Consider the following 18612-nt stretch of genomic DNA (forward strand, 5'->3'; position numbering starts at 1 on the left):
CCACTCCAAAAGTGGACGGACAACCAGGGGGGTCAATAGTGGAATCCTTACCAGTGTACACACGTAAATTGGAGACATATCCTGTCCTACTCTCAGCCGGCATATACAGCTTAATTCCATAACGTGCCCTCTTGCTAGGAATGTACTGCTTAAAAAGTAAACGACCCTTGAACAAGACCAAAGACACATCAATAGATATTTCTTTGCCTGGAGTATAGATCTCTGAAAATCGATCTACAAAATGATCAATAACAGGCCTAATCTTAAAAAGGCGGTCACAGTCAGGGTGATCTCGTGGCAACGCCAAAGCATTATCAACGAAATGCAGAATCCGAAGCAAAAGTAAATACCTATCACGACTCATAACTGCAGGAAATATAGACGTTGCCATCAAGGGACTGGAAGACCAATATGAAGGCAGGGAAGGCTTCCTTATCAAGCCCATCAAAGAAGTCAAACCTAAAAACCTCTTCATCTTCATCTCATCCAGATTTGTGGGAGTCCAACGGGTAGCTCTAGAGTGGGGCCCAAGTTTGGCACTGTTGTTCCTCAAAAACTGTTCTGCATACAAATTAGTCTGCTCAACAATCTCAGCCAAAAAGACATCATCCATGAACAACTTAAAGAACTGTATAGGCAAGAAACTTTCACAATCCACTCTACACCCTGCATAACCAGTAAAGTCAGACAACACCGGCTGCACCATGTTTGGATCAACCCAGAGTCCAGCACTTCCAATGGGAAGGCTTGCAGCACCAGGCTGCAAGCCAGATGTCTCTTGCACCATCGGCACATCAATCTCCTCCTCTAAAACAGGCACTTCGTCCGCACTGAGAGTGGATTTATCATCCGATGATTCCATGTGGAGAGAAAACTCACTGCCTGAATCATCCCCTCCCTCCTCTCCCTCAGACGCACTGTCAGTCTCATAATCCAGCTCAGAGGAAGATTCAAGAAGCAAACCAATCACCTGCTGAGCAGTCATTCTACGGCTAGCCATAATGCTAACTAAAAAAGATTATTTGTCAAACACGTGAACAACAAAGCCTTTGAAAAAAAAAAAGAAATAAACACAATGTTGCTTTATCTCACAGACCTATATACTCCAACACTATACCACTCACTTGACAGAAGCAGCTAGACTCAGCACCACCTACTCTGCACAGACACAGAAAGGATCAACAATATCCCACTAAAAAAGAAAAAGAAAAAAAACAAATTACACATAAGACATCGCAAAACACATCGCAATTAATTTCATGCTCAGAACACAAACAGAAATACAGCCATTATGACAGCACTTACAAAAAAAGACATTTATGCATAACAATAATACTCATTTCAAGTAAACCCTACAAAAATGTTTTTCTTACCAAATGAATGCAAATACGCAAAACTGCAGAACAACCACTGCCGAAACCGCAAACAGGAATCACAAGCTTTACACTACAATAAAAAGGAGAAGAAAAAACATTACAATCACATATTCAAATAATGCACCAGTCAACACACAATACACCAAAAAAGCTAAGGGGTAAGTGGGCCTAAGAGTATAAATAAAATATTCACCCCTGTAAAAGGGGAGAAACCCTTGCCCTTGAGGCCACCCCCCACACATGGCTTCATTGGTGGTCCAGTGGGCCAATACATTACCAAACATTCAATCTGCCAAAATAAATTGCACCCATTGGGGAGCAACCCTTGCCCAAGGGGCCGCTCCCCACACACATCCCTGGTGGTCTAGTGGGCCAAATGGATACTGACCCTTGCCCTAGGGGTCACTCTCCTTCTAAACATCCCTGGTGGCCTAGTGGGCCCTACAAAAAACAAAAATACCGGCTTGATCTGCCCCCCCAAGGGGGCAGACTGCCAGAAACATGCCCCCAAGGGGAGTGACCCTTGCCCAAGGGGCCACTCCCCATAGACCGCAAAATCTGTGGTCCAGGCAGCCAGAAAAATACAAAATATATGGGGGGGCAGACACCGTAGACATATTTGCACCCATTGGGGAGTGAGCCTTGCCCAAAGGGGCCGCTCCCCACACACATCCCTTGTGGTCTAGTGGGCCAAAATGGAGAGGGACCCTTGCCCAAGGGGACACTCTCCTTATAACCATCCCTGGTGGCCTAGTGGGCTACAAAAAACATAAAGCACTGCTTGATCTGCCCCCCCACGGGGGCAGACAGCCAAAAGCATGCCCCCAAGGGAACTGACCCTTGCCTAAGGGGCCACTCCCCATCCAGGGTAAAATTGGTGGTCCAGGGGGCTCAAAAATACATAAATATATATCCAGCCCCCCCCCCTCGGGGGGCAGACATTGTAAAATTATATGCCCCCTTGGGGAGCGACCCTTGCCCAATGGGGCCACTTCCCACACACATCCCTGGTGATCTAGTGGGGCCTAAATGGAGAGTGACCCTTGCTCAAGGGGTCACTCTCCTTATACGCATCCCTGGTGGCCTAGTGGGCTACAAAAAACAAAAAGCATGGCTTGATCTGCCCCCCCACGGGGGCAGACAGCCAAAAACATGCCCCAAAGGGGAGTGACCCTTGCCCAAGGGGCCACTCCCCATACAGTGTTACATTGGCGGTCCAGTGGGCTTCACACTTCATAAATATATGTGCTCCCCCCCCCGGGGGGGCAGACACTGTAAAACATTATGCACCCCTGGGGGAGCGACCTTTGCTCAAGGGGCCGCTCCCCGAAACAGAAATCAACAACAACAACAAAAAATCGGACGATTCTGCATTCCTGCTGCACGACCGAGCAGCAGGAATGCAGAAAAGAGGCACCGGGGGGGGAGGCAAACCCTTTTCTGTCCCCCGGTGCCACTCAAACAAAAAAAAATACAAAGCGATCGTTCTCCGTACCTGTTTTCCCACCGAGGCGCAGCTTGGAAATGGCGGCCACCGGTGGGGAAACAGAAAGTAAAGAAGTGCTGACGTCAGCGCGGCTCGCGCGCTGACGTCATCAGTGACGTGGGAGGGGGCGGGTGGGGGAGGCACGGGAAGGTCTTCCCCTGCCTCCCGAGGCAAAAAAAAGATCAAGGACACGCGGGGGGAGCACCAGCCCTCCTCCCGCAGGTAGGCGCCATGACGGCCGGGAGCCGTCATCAGCACACGAGCACTGTGTGCCATGACGGCTCCCGGCCGTCATCAGCATCGAAGGGGTTAATGTGAGCACTTTTGGCTGCGAGAAGCTGTAAATATACTCCCATAACTTCATTGCTTCTCATTTCATAGTCTCCTATGGCTAGAATGAACATCATATACCGAGTTCGCTGAAAGACCATACAAAGAGAGACTCTTCCAGGTAGTCCTACAGCTGCCTTTGCACAGCAAAGTATGTTTGCCTGATATTTGGCAATAGAGGAGAACTTTGGAAAGAACCATCCTCCAAATGAACAAGTTTACCAGACTCCACACTTGTGGAGATCGAAAAAGATAAAATTAAGATAATGCGTACTTCAAGAAGAACATACAAAACAAAAGCCTGCCGTTAGAGACAGGAAAAACAGTATCTGCTATTGTAAATGTTAGATATTATAGTCCAGTTGTGGTGGGTGATCTTTTACTTTATGAAAGAAGTTACTATTTTAAAGGTGCCGGCTCTCTGTTTAGGTAGGAGACCTCATATGTTAAGGACAGGGATGAGTTAGAGAGAGTCTGTGGGTCAAGCCAATCAATGTTGTGAGTAGCATACAAATCAGTGCTACTCACATCAGGTGCAATGCAAACTGCAACTGCATCTCGAGAGTAATGCAGAAATGGCTTGCAAAAGTGTATCCAGACAAAGTTCCCATAATTGAAATACCGCAAAATAGTAGACTGAAACCATCATTTCTATCCATAATCTGATCACGGAAATCGAGTGAGCAGCGTATGTATGGACGCTACTCACATCAATAGAAACCAAAGAAAAACTATTGATTCAGTTGAGAAAGGAGAAACAATACCAGATACAAAGTCAATCGTTCACAGAAAGAAAAATTCCCAAAAATTCGAAAATAAAAATAAAAAGAAATTTGAATATTGTGCAATGCACAACCTCATCAGACAAGCTATAATTGGCGAGGTGTAATAATGTGTATAATACCGTGAACAAAAGTGGTGACATGTATTCAATAACAAGGCTCAGTAAAAATGCTGCTGCTTATTAAAGGGATACCGAAGGATTCAAACAAGTGGAATATTATACCTTACTAAACTTCATAAAAGCATTTACAAGGACAATTTCAAATACATATATTCAATTGCAAAAATACTTTGCAATGATATTTTATATAACAAACTTCAATAGAAGATAAGAGTGTTATCTCAAAAGAAATAAAAGTATATATATGCAGCAAAATTAATAACCAATACACTTGAACCAATTAAAGAAAAGAATGATCAAATAACATACAAAAGAGAAAACATACGCAAGTTATTTACACAAAAGAACAAAAGAACAAACATGTAAATTAATCATAAAATTTGTATACATTTTTATAGATGCTAAATAGAATGTCCCCTGAAAACAAATGCAGGAGACCATAATGAAAGCCATATCTTGTGCTTAATTCCAAACAAAATACAGTGAAGAACAAAAGACGTAAATATGTAAGTTCATAATTACATTATCCAAGGTTGAACAAAAATACAGTTGAGTTATCAAGGTGACACATATTGTATCCATTAAGACAGTCGCAAAGACTATAATAATAATATTGTTACTGAAAACAAGACAAGAATTGAAACAATTAAAAAGTCTACCAGATATCATTGAGTTACATTCTCCAAGGGCATTCAACTCCTTGTTGATGCTATCACATCTCAAAATCCAGCGACATTCAGTCCTATTCAGTATGTTTTGAATATTACTTCCACGTGGAGGTTTTTTGTATAAGGTCAATGACATTCCAGCGTATTTCAGCTGGAGAATGATTAAATTCAATGAAATGGGACACCAATGGAACGTGTTCATTCTTACATTTAATACGACTTTTATGTTGGGAGAGTCAAACCTTGATTTTTTTAGTTTTTAGTTGTTTGCCCCATATAGATGAATTTACAGGGACACCATATAGCATAGACTAACTTTTGTGAACTACAATTTGTATGGCCACTGAGGTTACATGCTACGTCATCATGAATGAACTGCTTTGTATTAAAGGTAGAGTCACACATTAAACAATTACCACAGCGGTACTGGCCCACGATTTTATTAAGGCCTGACATTGTGGTAAGGTCAGGAGAATCAGGCATGGGTAAAGAGGCACAAACCAAATGGTCACCAATATTCTGACCTCTCTTGAAAGAAAATAAGGGTAGTTCATTGGTAATACCTGTGTATTGAATCAGGGGCCAATGTTTTTTGATGATTTACATAAGTCTATTACTTTATATGCTGAATGTTGTAACACAAGCAATCCTTTCAATTCTTTTAGTGGGGTGAGGTGAAAATAGAAATTCACAAGGGTTGTACCAGGCTCTCGTGAGAGATAATGTAATTAACCTTTTGGGGTAACCACATTGTTCAAGCTTTTTTGTAAGAATATCTACCGTCCTGAAAAAAATCAGCACGGAATTTACAATTAGGCCAAAAGACAGGCCATCTTTCAGGCCTTTAGGATGGTGACTGGTGTACTGTGACAAGGTGTTTTGAGCTGTAGGTTTAGTGAAAAATGTAGTTGCTAATTTACCCTCAAAAGGAATAATGGTCAGATCTAAGAAGTCGACCTGCTCAATACTTGAGTTTAATGTAAACTTTAGATCAAGAGAGCAAGAATTGAGCCAAACAAGATAAAGACACAGGCTAGAATTACTGCCCGTACAAATGAAAACAATATCATCAATATATAGTCTCCAATGATGTACATTGATGAAATATGGGTTAACTTCAAAGTCGTAGATGTAGCGTCTTTCAAAGTCATCATCATACAAGATGGCAAAATTGGGGGCATTGGAAGCCACTAAGGAAGTTACCTTCACTTGTAACCAAAGCTAACCATGAAATTTGAATTTATTGTGAGTCAAATAAATAGTCAAAAGATCAATGATAAATCTGTAGGGACATTGACTGGACCTGGTCTTGTCTCCAGTGCTTGCCCGATCTCCTGGATCACCTCCAGCTGAGGGATAATAGTGTATAAGGACTCAAAATCCAAACAAACCAATAATTCAGCTACACAGTCAAATTGCATTTGTTCAAGCTGGGTGATAAATGTCACCACTATCATGAACATAGCTTTTTGTGTCAACAGCCAGGTCCTTAATAAAGACATCTATATATTTTCATGGTGGCTCCAGTACCCACCCACAGCTGGAGACAAAAGGTCCGCTTGGAGGACTAGGGCGATTTTTATGCATCTTTGGTAATGTATACAGGACCTGAGTCCTAGGTGATTTGGCATTAAGAAAATCATAGTCTTTGGCGCTTAAAAAAACACAAAGTTTAGACTTAGCTGTTAATAGGGCTGCCCCTTTTGGCAGTAACTGACTTAGAACTTAGCAACTCATCTAATTCTAAGCCTCTTGTTGGTCTCCATCCATCTACCTGTACTGGCTGCCATTTGAGAAAGCATTCTTTTCAAATCCCTATGTATTTGTCACATGGCTCTGATTAATGATGGCCCCATCTTTATCAGATCTCAATTGATCAGGTATCTTTGTTTATGACCTTTACAGTCTGTGTCGTCCAAACCTTTGTTTGGTGCTTGCCCACATTACATGATATAGACTCAGTGGCAGATCTTTTTCTTACACGGCAGCAAAATCATGGAACATGCCGCCTATAATCAGGAGGATCTCTATGGGGTTGATTCCGATTCGGGAAAAACCACTCCGAATAGTCGTACGGAGCGTTGTTCCCGTACGAATCGTACCCTGCAACGTCCCCCGTACGTACGGCGAAGTACGATTCGTACCAGGAGCAGGACTCCGTACGAATCGTACAGAGTCCGTACGAATCAAATCCCCGTACGAATCTCCCTCGGAACCCGTTGTACGCCACATCCGTATGGTTTGCGGCTGGTTTTTCTGACCCAGCACGTACGAATCGTGTCGGGTACCCACCGTACAACGTTTTTTTTACGGGAGCCGAAAACGTCAGGAGAAGCAGAGTTCGCCTTGAAACAGGTACGGAACACCCCCCCGCCGGGTACGGTGCGTACACCCCATGATTGCAGGGATACGGTGCGTACCCCTGTGATCATTATGGTGTACTCACCAAACCCCACAATCGCAGGGTGTACGCACCGTACCCCATGTTCGCTGGGTGTACGATGCATACACCCTGCGATCGCGGGGTACGGTGCGTACACCCCATGATCGCAGGGGTACGCACCGTACCCTTGCGATCATGGGGTGTATGCACCATACCCCGCAATCGCAGGGTGTACCCACCGTACCCCATGTTTGCTGGGTCTACAATGCGTACACCCTGCGATCGCGGGGTACGGTGCGTACACCCCATGATTGCAGGGGTACGCACCATACCCCTGCGATCATGGGGTGTACGCACCGTACGGTGTGTATGTGAATGTGTGCTTTTCCGTACGAATCGCCCTTACCTGACGTGGACCGTACAAATCGCGTCCTCATGGTCCGGATCGTACTCGTCGGTTCGTACGGCATGTTTACGATTCGTACGAAGAGGGCTCCGGAAAAGAATCGCACGGAAGAATTTTTTCCCGAATCAGAATCGACCCCCATATGTCTCACTTTTCGGTAAGGTTTGAAAATGTAACTCTTCTCTCAAGCTCACTGATTTTGCTTGGATCTAGCTTTTCCATGTTCTTCATAGCATCTGGATACCTCCTTTAGGTCACTGTTACATTTGAGAAGTACGCTTCATTCATTTATCACATAACCAGAGCAAATTATTTCATATTCTTAGGTCTTAATATACATTTTATTATTATTTCCAAAATTATCCTATGAGATATTTTTTATGAAATTCTTGGTCCATACTCTAAATTACTATTTCACAACTCTTGAGCCTCTTTGTACCTGACTGTCACTACTCTCTTCCCCATGTTAGAAGCCTTTGGTCCAGTTGCCATTTGCCAATTGTCAGGCCTTGCATTGTATAACTTCTATGATTTCCCAAATTAGGTCTTCCTTAAGGAACTACATAATTCTTAAGCCTCATGTTCTTTCATTCTTTTAACTCCCACATCGTGTGCCGTAGATTATGAATATTAATTAATACTTCCCAGGTCTTAAGGAATATTTTACTGATGTATTTGTCCCAAATCTCATGACTTAGGTGATTGCAGATAGCTATTTCCTATTATTCCAAAACTTACGTCTTGTGTGCGGCTAAATTATTCCCTAATCTGTTCTTTTAATACAGTATCAAATAGCATTCCCAAAATCTATTACCTTACATTGTTTGACATACCATATTGTAGATCCTGCGTAACATGGCTGCTAATAAATTGTTAAAAAAAGTTTTCAGACCTTAGTATGCATTTCCCAATCTTCATTTGGAACTGCACTTAATGAATCCTGCCAAATCATCCTGATTTCCTTTCACATTTGACTTGTGCTTTGGGAGAACAAAGAAACTATCTTGGTGCTTCAACAAGTGGCTCAAAAATAGATCATTGGACAGGTGAGTGCATGGTTAACTTTCTTTAATAACTTGTTTGAAGATCTAAATTTGCAACAATTCAAATTTGCAAATGAACATATTTCCTATTCCATCTGGTAGAAACCCTACAATGCTTTCTTCTCTCACTTCATAGTGACACTGTGACATGGTGACACTAGTGTACTGGTGACAGTCTTCAAAAAACAGGGCGGGAAATTCATGAAGCTTTTCCTCCTAAATGAAAACTACCTTATAGCTGTGACTGTCTAACCTTCTTTTTATATCAAACTCATGTTCCGTAAATGATAAGAATACTTCAGTCAAAGATCAGAAGGATACATGACTTCAGTATGTAGGAAATCGTTTTTCTATGCAGCACCATATAACTTTGTCAACTTTACACCCACTCAGAGTAATCTCTGTAGTAGTCACACATACGATTTTAGAAGTCGATTCATCAATTTAGATGGTTTATAGCAGTTTTCTGCAATAGACAGACAGACTCCTAACAGGTTGTGCAAAGAGGAATGTGGAAAATCCCAAATGCAAAAAAATACATTAAATGTTGGCATTTAAGTGACATCTGTGCTGCCTCCTAATAATGGGGTTTATTTTCTGAGACTAGTGATAGCATTGAACGTTTGAGAATGTATTTCACAAATATGAGTTATGGTTTTCTATGTCACATTGAATGTATATATTAAACGCCCAATATAGTTGGATCGTCACTCAAGTTATAAAATTAACGTATTACTCTTCATTTCTAAGTGCATATTTTCTTGTGCTTGGCATGAAATCCAACCTATGTGATGTTTCTCAGTAATGGCTCGAACAAATAGCAGTTATAAAATTAATGTATTACTCTTCATTTCTAAGCACATATTTTCTTGTGCTTGACATGAAATCCAACCTATGTGATGTTTCTCAGTAATGGCTCGAACAAATAGCAGTTTAAAGTGAACTACCTATGTGGCGTTTATAGGGTTTTCTCTGGAAGTCTCATTTAATTCGCTCACGGCCAGCCAGGAGCTGCATAATTCAGTGAGCCTTTTGAATGGATTCTTGGGATGCCAACACTGCCCCATTCTAAGATGACGGAACCCAATGGGATGCCACCTTTGCTAGAAAAAATACTTGCAATATGGCCAGGTGTTCCATCATTTTTTCCAAGGAATCGGGCAGCATACAGGACCCGATTAAGCGAAAAAAGTAAGTTCAGAGATTTGCTCTCAAACTTGTGTTCTTGGAAAGTTTTTCTACAAATCCTTTTGGAAAAGGTTAGCTAGGCTTGTATGCTGTTTACAAAATGCAATCATTGTGATGAATTTGCGCATGTGGAAGGTGAAGTCCATTTGGAATGAAATGCCCCTGTCCTGTTGTACAGGTCTCACACTGTCCATCCACCCGATAAACCAGGAGAAGATGCATTACCATCTAGTTTGTAACTCCTTGTACATAGGGCCATCGAAGGTCTTGTTAAACACCATTTATTTTTATTAAAACTCATTTGTGTTTGGTCACACCAGCACAACTTAATCTGTCTGCAGGATCTTTGTGAATCCTTCCATCAGCTTCAATAAATGCTGCAGCGAGACTCATCACTGGTTCGAAAAGAAGTTCCCACATCTCCCCAGACTTAAAATCCTTGAATTGGCTATCACTTGAAGCCAGAATTCACTTGAAAATAGCGTGTATGACGCATAAGGCCATGCATCACCATGCACCCAGCTATCTGGCACAGAAACTGACGATCTCTGGTGGGATAAGATCTTCAAGAAGTGCAGAAAACCTACTACTGAAACCGCAAAGATTCAACAAGAAGAAAACATATGAACAAACCTTCTCAGGGATGGCGCCCAGGATATGGAATGCACTACCCCCAGAAACCAGATTGAATTCTTCTACTGCTTCTTTCAAAAAGGAAGTTAAATCGATTCTAATGGCAAAATTCACCTGAGCATAGACTAAAAGAAATCTCGAGACTAAACATACCCTCGCTTCTAATCTTTACTATGACAGGGGTCCAACTATACAACCTAGTCATTACATCTGCCCTTGACCTGATTCAACAGGTTTGTTCTGTTTTGCACCCTACTGCTTTACGTTTTTTACAAGATGTTTATGTATACTTGTTTTACCTGCATTTATTCGTTGTATAATTAACCTTACGTATTGCAAAGCGCTCTGATATCCGCAAGGGTCGTGTTTCGCGCTCTATAAAACTTTCAAAATAAATAAATAAAATCAGCTGCTCCTTGGTGACCATGTTGTCACCAGGAAAGAAAATCTGGAAAAAAGTTAATCATGTTTAATACGAGATGCTTTCATCACTGGGGTGAAAATACTTCCTTTTCATCTAATTGCATGATGTATACTGCAGGTTGAAGCCAGGGTTCACCTTAACTGAAACAACAGGTTTAAAATGCCAAATTACAATGGTTTGTGAAAGGGATGGCTGGGATTGTGTACAGGCGTCCCTGATTAAATAAATCCCTGGGAAGATGCATGGATTCTCTCTTACCTTTAGTCCTTCATCAATTATGGTTGGTGGACCCTCAAGTATTATTGTGCTTCTTGTCATATGTGAGTCTAGGATTTAATGATTTTCCAAACGTTTTATCCACAATTGCAGTGTTTCCCCTCAAGTTAATCTTCCCACTACATACTGTAAATCGACAATATAAATGTTTGGCAATATAAACAAGTGCCTCGATTATGAGAACATATATCCAAAAGAAAGGGCAATGTTATGTTCCTACTGGAACTATGTTAGTATTTCCATGTTGTTTTTGGTTTTGCATATCTTCTCTGGTTATTAAAACAGGGAGACAACTTTTTGTGTGCAAACCAGAACATCTGCAGTGGAAAGAAAAGTGTTGGCTGTATGGTGGAAGGGAAGGTTCAATAGTAAAGAGCACTTAGGCGAGGCACACTTTTGAAAAGAAACAGACTAAAGTTAGCAGCGACCGCCAGGTGCAGTGTGTTCAGCGAGGAGTAAGAAAAGGTGAAGCAGCAGTTAGGCATTTCTTCTAGGTTGGCTCAGCCTCACTAGACTATTCATCCCAAAATCCACATCAAAGAGCAGTTTGCCTGACTGAACAACAACACTTTCATAAAATAAAAAAAATGCATTCAGCAGAAATGCCAAGCAGCTTCTCCCATGAAGTAACGTTTCCTCAGGCTGGCTAGAACCAGCCTACTCTTCCAGAGTCACAAAGGCTTTTACCTTTGTGGGCCTGATTACAGCTCTTAGATCACAATTCCATTTTAACACACCTGATAATTACCAGGTGTGATGCAGTGCACACCGTTTGTTAACTTTCCAAAGCTCAGACCTACCAGAATTTAACCGGACATGTGGATTGTCAAGAGGCATGTTATTCCCCAGAAAGTCAAAATAGGTGAAAATGATGGCATCCGATAATTTCCACCTCATTATCAGATTGTATCAGATGTGACAGGGGCCACTCCTAATCAGGCACATAGTCGGCAAAATGTTCTCAGTGCTGGGGAGCTAATAAACGTCTGTTAAACTTACAAGTATGTACACATGTATGTTGGATTATAAAATACAAAAATATCGACTTGCAGCAATATCAATTGCAAGATATCCACTTGGGCAATGTAGTCAAACATACAAAAGTGTGTATCTACTAATCTCGAATCCACATCCTCTTACCTTGATGATATTGTACTTGTCGATATCCTGCCAATCGATATCGTGCATTCCTTCGATGTATTCGAAGGTCGATATTTAAAAGGTGAAATGGTGGTACCACACTTTCTACACTTTACTCTCCCCACAGAAACTCTCACACACATTGTGATTATGGTGGGAAGAGTCTGGGAATGATTTATTTCTCATTGGGAAACAGTCTTCTTAGGCACTGTATTTGTAACTGCCTATAGGTTGTATTTATATACGTGCACCTTAATATAAAAAAATCTGCATTGGCAATGCCAAAAGGTATGGCTTTAAAAGAATGTTGTATGGTACTGAGAACCATTTTAAGTAGATGGCATGGGCATGGGTATGTATTTGTGTGGGAGCAAAGAACTGGAGAATAAAACTGGTTTAGGTTAAAAGGCAATGTTGACAGATGCACTGTCAACCCAGAGCTAAAGGTCCATGTAGGTTAATGACTGCCCTGCTCTCATCTGTGCTGCAGCAAGGGAAAACACTGTGCATTTCTAGTTATCTAAGACACTTTAATTACTTTTCAATACCATGTGTGTGCCCCTGAAAGGTCAACCTCAGGCACCAAGAAATGTAATCAAAATGATCACAACTGTGGAGAAGGCAAGTGCTTTTTTTGTGGAAGCACACAACTCCTGCCCAATCAAAACCTAAACTATTGGCTCGCAACTCCTGGAGATTCTCAAGTAATTGTCTGGGGACTGCTACGCTGTCACGCCAGACCATTATGACTGTTACAAAATGCACTTGGGCATTATGGATATTAAATAAACACAGCCATATGTTTAATGAAGTGTCTTCCTAGCTTCGGAAAGATTCAATTTGCATGCTATAATGCTCTAAGTGCCATGCACTACCTCCCTCTGAGGCCCTAATTAAGTGCTATACACTATCTCCCTCTGAGACCCTAATTATTATTTAGGCGAGTGGTAATTAATGTATACAAGGGTAAAAAGCACTTGACTTTTAGAATAGTCCAAATACAGGTTAAAAAACGCATGTGTTATTTAGCACATGTGCTAAATAACGCATGTCTATAGTCCATGTGCCCTATTGAACACATGCACTGTTTAACACAAGTGCTGTTTACCCCATGACAAAATAACTCATGTGGTAAATAACACCAAATTAGAAGTATGGGTGGTCATTAAGAACCAGTGGAAAATATCACTTTAAAATACCACCAGTCAAAAGCAGGTGGTAAAAATGTATGAAAGCGAAAGGAATGAATGAAAAGCTGTAAAACAAAAGAACATTTTCATGACAAACACAATAATGCAAAAACACACATTTTGAGAGTGTTTGAGATAAAAATAATAAAATATCACACACACCAGACAGGGCTGACCTACGTTGACAGCCAGGGAAAGGTGAAGCTCTCACAGGTTGATTGCAGCAGCCCACATTTCCATTCTACAGTCCACCGAAATAGAAGCAGCACTGTTAGGCCGCTATATCAGGAAAAAGTGTGCTGAAACCGTAAAACCAAACAATTTATTTGCAAATGATGTGTGATGTGGATCTGTGTGTACTGACCTAGTGTGTTAGGTGCTGTGTGCAAAACCACATTGTCTCATGCGATGAGAAGCAACATTAGTAACACTGTGGTATCACATTACTCTTATGTTTCTGGGTAGACTAATCAATCTTTTATTGTCAAGATTGCACTACATTATGATTGCTGTAGCCCAATCTCTATACATATCAGCAGTACCATTAGAGAGTTGTTAGCCCCTATGACATATACATGGATCAGTGTGACTATTTGTAACAAACTACATCGTCTACTCTTCACAACGATGATGATTCTAAGCCAAGTCAACTTTGTAACAACCAAATGTACTTCAATTACGATTCTTATGACATTTAACTTTGATTCCTCCGACCTCAAGACCTCCTTTCATCTCTTCCACTCCACGCGTGCTGAGCTTGTGCTTGGCAACTCCCTCAAGTACCTAAAATCTCAATGCATAGAACCTGTTATTAATGTTCTCAGCATCACATGGATATATTGATTTTGGTCATTATCTCCTTCAACAAGCATGTCCTCTTTGTTTTGGTGGCATCTTCAGCATGAGATGGCACATTAGAAAGTTATGGTGCATTACCACCTCTTTGGCTGGGACCTACCACTCAGAATCTGTAAATTTGTACTTCTTTTCCTTGTCCAGGTCCATCATGGAAAAGTCTGGCGTTTTTTTCCTTGTGATGACTGAGTGATATCAGAGATTGGCAGTGGATTCTGTTTGTCTTATTTCATAGTGCTTTGCCCACACAAATTGAGTGTCTGCACAATCTGACCTCGGAAGGAGTTGTTGGTGTACATTTGAGGCATCCTAAGGTCCTTTTGATTATTGCTCTGACTGTTTCTGTTCTCTAGGGGTTAATATCTGCACTCCAGGAACTTCCAATGCCTGAAAATGGTCACTTCCTAATGTTTTGTGTTTGGGCTATTCATCGGGTGAGATATTTAGCACGTGTGCTAATAACACATTTGGTATTTACTACCTCCCCTAACTAGTACCTTTGTTATTTTTTCTAAAACAGATTTTATTCGTCAAATAGCATATATGGAGCAGAGCTCTGTACCCCTGAAACGTCTGCTTCAGAAACAAATATCATCATGACTTTGACTTTTTACATAAGCAAATCAAGAAAAAATGTTGAGCAATACAAATGAAAAACCAACAAAGAAACCGTAACCCAACAAACCCTTCCCCCATCGCACTAAAGTACACCCCAGAGCAGCACATTAATAGAAAAAGCACCTTGGTCAATAAGTGTGGCTCGCCATTACACATAAGACTATGTCCTGCACCAACAAAATGGAGATTTAAGCCGGGTAGAGGGGACCTGCCATAGAGACGGGCTCCAACTCCAAGCCTCGGTAGTCCGCCCATCACTTCCAGATTTTAAAATGTTTGAGCGGGCACCCTCGTTCTGTGAAAATGGGAATCTCCAGGCCCATGCAGAAGGCCAGGCCATTCTTCCATGCGGACAGTGAGGGCACTGCCGGTGCCCTCCATGCCCTGACAATAACGCTTTTAGCCAGAGTGAACCCCAGCAACATAAGATGGCGTTTGTATATGTTGCCCCCAACCCCGTCCATAACATGTAAGAGTACCAGCTTCACCAAGTGGGAAAGCTCCCAACCCAATACCTCTGAGAGGCAGGTCTTAACCCCCCCTCCATAATCGTGCCAAGGCAGAGCAGTGCCAGACTGTGTGCATCAGGGTATCCTCCTTCCGTTCGCATCTGAGACACACAGGGGGAGGCCACCAAACCCGCCCTCCACAATCTAACCCTGGTGAAGTATCCCAGATGAAGGTACTTGAACTGGATAAGGTGCAGACATACCGCTATAGCAGCCCCCACGGGGAGGCCTGGACCTCCTCCTCCTCCAGTGGGCCCATATCGCCCAGAGTAGCCAATTGTGGCAATCGCCCATTGTTCCAGAAGAGAATATCCTGCGTCAGTCTATTCCACCATTCGATCCTCCGTAGAGCCTGCCTCCAGATTTGGAATACAACCTTCGTAACTGATGGCAGGAGCTGCGTAGTGGTGCAGAGTATAGTATCATGTGCAAAGAGAGATCCCCATACACCTCCGTTCGACAGCATAGGAAGGGTCAGCCCTATCCCTGTACCACCATTCATTTAAGAAGAGCAGTTGCAAGGCCATATAGTACGATAAATTTTCAGCGGTCGCCAGCCCCCCACAGTACGTAGATTGAAAGCACGTCCGTAAGGCAACTCTCGCCACTCCACCGGCCCACAAAAACTGGCCCAGGGCTGCATTAACCTGTCGGAACCATCTAGGAGGGATCGGGTATGGGTAATTTTGCAGATGGTATAGTAAGCGGGGAGCGAGACCATTTTGAAGATGGCCAATCTGCCATATACAGACAATGGTATATGGGACCAAGTCTTGAGATCCTCCCGTACACGTTCCCAAATTGGAGCCAAATTTCTGTCCCAAGATGTGGTAGGCAAGTCCAACAGAAACACTCCCAGATATTTCATCCACCCCAGAAACTACTTGAAAGGACGATGCTCAGGAGCCGAGATCCGCTGTATCCCCCAAGGACCCACAGAGTGGACTTTCGGGGGTTCATATATAATCCAGAAGACTCCTCGAAGATCTGCATGATGCGAAGCAACCTCGACCCATCCTGTCTAAATTGATGAGAAAGAATAGCACATCGTCAGCGTACAGAGCAATATGGTCCGACAGTCCGTGCGCCCTTTCGAAGCCAGTCACTTGTGCATCGATTCGCATCCAGTTGGCCAGGGGTTCCATAGCCAAAGCGAACAAGTATGGAGACAAGGGGCAGCCCTGCCTGGTGCCCTGTCCAATGGAAAACGTGGAGGAGGTAGACCCAGCTAGGCGCACTGATGCGGTGAGGTCGGTGTAGAGCAACGTCAGGTAGGGCAGGAAGCGTGTTCCAATATTCAGCCTACGTAAAAGCGTGAATAAGTATACCCAACTGAGGGAATCAAATGCCCTATCCATATCTGCCAGTAACATCGCTGCTTGTTCACCCAAACCCTGGATGGCCGCCAGAGCAACATGCGCTCGACGAATATTGTGACGGGTCGCCCGCTGGGGGATAAAACCAGCCTGGTCAGGATGTACTAGGAAAGTGATGTGGGACCGAAAGCGGTTGGCCAAAGCCTTGGCCAGGATCTTGGTCTCCACGTTCAGTAGAGAGATAGGGCAATATGACGCGTGTTGGTCAAGAAGTCTACCAGGCTTGTGGAACACCACCACTTCCGCGTGTCTCCAATCACGAGGCAGACGGCCCCGCTCCCTGACCTCCTCCACCACCCTAAGATATTGGGGCCCTAGCTGCAAAAAATATCGTATACAAATTGCACATGGAAAACCATTTGGCCCTGGGGCCTTTCCAGCGTGTAGGTCTCCTAGGGTGGCACCCAGCTCCTCTGTGAGTGGAAGATCCAGCTCCGCACTCGCCTCGCTGGACAAAGCCTTAGGCGGAAGGTCATCCAGAAAACAGCCTATCACATCCTTTTGTAAACACTCTTTGGGGGCATAAAACTCTGCATAATACGTAGCAAATCTTTCAGCAATTGTAGAGGAATTCGTAAGGGACACCTCATCCGGGCCTACAATACCAGGGAGGGGTCTAGGGGTACAGTATCCCCTGACATAGCCTGTGGAGCAGCTAACTGGAGCACATGTTTGGTATTTAACAAATCCACTAAACGATGATTCCCTGGTGCACAGCAAAAATTCATAATCAGTGTTATTTAAGACATTTAATTTACTGAACCCTGTGGGATTAGTATTTGCCCAATGTGGAAATTTGGTGGTATTTACTCCCAAACTCGTCATTGAGGCCTTAAAGGGATAGAAGCAGCTTCAACACACATACCTCTGTTTATCTAATTTGTGCTCTACGCCCGACAAGCTTTTCAAACCAATACTTGGGTTTGTTACTTCAGATGGGCTTGCACAACGTCCAACCATTTTATAGCAGCTGTGGAAGATGTCATTTCCCTGGGGGCTGGTTATTGTTCTTCAGCCAAGAGGCCAATCTCTTTGCTTGTTCCTCCTCATACTTTCATCTGTGAAGCCCTGATTTTCAGCTACTTTCTTGATGGGCCTGTCTCAGTTCCTTCCTGACATGACTCATAGGCCCTTCATATGCCTAGTCTCAAACAACGAAAGTTGTGTTTCACGTTACTTTACTTTCCTGCAAAGAAAATCCTTGGTAAGGAGGTTTTTCTTTGTGATGTAAAATGTTGATGAGGGAGTTTTACTTTGACTGTGTTGAAAATCTTTAAGAAGGTGGCGTACATAGTAGCCAGTTACTGCCAGCTGGATATTTCAAGGTTCTCTCTAAAGTAATTTACTTTGACTGTGATGAAAAAAACCTGATAATCTGGATTTACCACACACGAAAGCAGTTTAGAAATGTGCATTAAAATGCAGGAATATATATGCACATAATGTGATGCATTACATATATTTTGTATCGACATTTAAAACACATAAAATGTAGCATTCAAAGACACATTAGGGACCTAGATGAACAGGGACCTAAAAGTCAAACTCAGGGTTAGAGGTCACAATAAGCCATTGAAGTCTAAAATTAGATTAAATGTAAAAAAGCTAAGGATACGTTATCGTTTTTGTACCAACCCGTAAGTATTTTTTATCAGTGAGGTATGACTACACTAAGACTAATAACGTATGATAAAACTAGTGGCACCCTACACTCTTTTATGAATACTTGGACAAGAGCAGTGAAAGCTGAACATTATGCTAATCATAGGAATGTATGTACACATGCTTTGTAATTGGTATATGTTGA

At 42.6% G+C, this 18612-nt stretch overlaps 1 protein-coding gene across 1 annotated transcript in view; it reads left to right on the forward strand.

Annotated features, from left to right (window-relative positions):
* LOC144798715 (FRAS1-related extracellular matrix protein 1-like) overlaps positions 1 to 18612 on the forward strand; it is a 1110445-nt gene that overhangs the window by 567865 nt on the left and 523968 nt on the right. The window lies entirely within an intron of this gene.

The sequence above is a fragment of the Lissotriton helveticus genome, chromosome 1_2, assembly GCF_964261635.1.
Source record: "Lissotriton helveticus chromosome 1_2, aLisHel1.1, whole genome shotgun sequence".
Taxonomy (NCBI): domain Eukaryota; kingdom Metazoa; phylum Chordata; class Amphibia; order Caudata; family Salamandridae; genus Lissotriton; species Lissotriton helveticus.